Here is a 1,367-nt window from a genome sequence, read left to right as displayed (position 1 = left end):
CCTATTTGGAACCAGTCTGTTGTTCCATGTCCAGTTCTAACTGTTGCTTCTTGACCTGCAATCAAATTTCTCAAGAGCAGGTCAGGTGGTCTGGTATTCCCATCTCTTTCAGAATTTTCCACAGTTTATTGTGATCCACACAGTCAAAGGTTTTGGCATAGTCAATAAAGCAGAAATAGATGTTTTTCTGAAACTCTCTTGCTTTTTCCATGTTTAATTCTGATTAAACTGCAACTGACAATGTAGCCTGGTCATTGCTGTGACTTGTAACACTTTCACAGGATAAGGAGAATCATAGTTGACCACATTTTATTAGGGCGTATCAGATCTATATGAACTCACATAATTTTAAGATATCTATATTAGTAACATCCACCGTACAGCACAATCTGAGAAGATTTATCACCCCTTCAACAGGACTTCCCGTGTAATTTAACATGTCCAATGAACCCAGGTAGTTTAATAGCTCCCTGGGACGTCTCAGGGGCCCTCTGAAGCATTCCAAAGTCAGCTAGACGCCAAGTTATTTAGGAAGTTTTATCAACAAATATCAAAAGGGATTATAACACTCAGTCAGATAAATCATATTGATCACTGGGAAACAATATATTCACTTAACCAAAGTAACAAAGAAGATTTCTTTTTCTTTTTTCTTTCTTTCTTTTTTTTTTTTTTTTTTGAAGTTTTGAAAACTTTTATTTTATATACAAAGAGCTAGTATTATTTCTGCCTAAGGTTGATGTGCTGGATGAGCCATCTAAGCAAGTTCGGTTAGTCCAACTTAATGAAGCCAATGTCCTTCGTATACTGGCGGAAACACTGGCGGCACATATTGAGGCCGCATTTCCGGATCAGACCGTGCCGGTTTGAGCAGACCCGGCTAGAGCGAGAACCCTGGCGGAATTTTCTCGGATGGCTCCAGTACAGCTGCTGGTGACCCATGTTGCTTTCTCGGCTGCAACGAGGTAAAAGGCCAAAGAAGATTTCAAAGGTAAGCATAGAACAGATCACTTTAGAGGTAAAGAAACTTAAAGTCCATCATGAAAGGCAGTTCAACATATCAAGAAAACTTGTATTTATGCACAAAACTCTTCCCTTGGGGTCCACTGGCCATAAAACCTTCTTATCACTTTCTGTACCCATTACTTTTTTCTCCCATCCTGAAACAGCCACCTATAAGTGAGATTTACTTCCTTTTTCCTTCATAAAGTGTAATTTCATTCCTCATACCTTCTTTACTGAAAATATACATGCTACTTTCCTTAAGCAATCAAGAACTTAAGCATTCTATAAATTGGTGAACATAAATACCAGTGATAATTTCTGAAAATAATTCTGGAGAACATCTCAGGATGTCATCAAATATT

The 1,367-nt window shown here is 38.0% G+C and overlaps 1 pseudogene; it reads right to left on the bottom strand.

Annotated features, from left to right (window-relative positions):
* Positions 1-679: 679 nt before the first annotated feature.
* LOC113876068 lies at positions 680-970 on the bottom strand (annotated as a pseudogene).
* Positions 971-1,367: the final 397 nt, after the last annotated feature.

Source organism: Bos indicus x Bos taurus, chromosome 18, assembly GCF_003369695.1.
Source record: "Bos indicus x Bos taurus breed Angus x Brahman F1 hybrid chromosome 18, Bos_hybrid_MaternalHap_v2.0, whole genome shotgun sequence".
Classification (NCBI taxonomy): Eukaryota; Metazoa; Chordata; class Mammalia; order Artiodactyla; family Bovidae; genus Bos; species Bos indicus x Bos taurus.
This window is presented reverse-complemented; position numbering and strand designations above follow the sequence as displayed.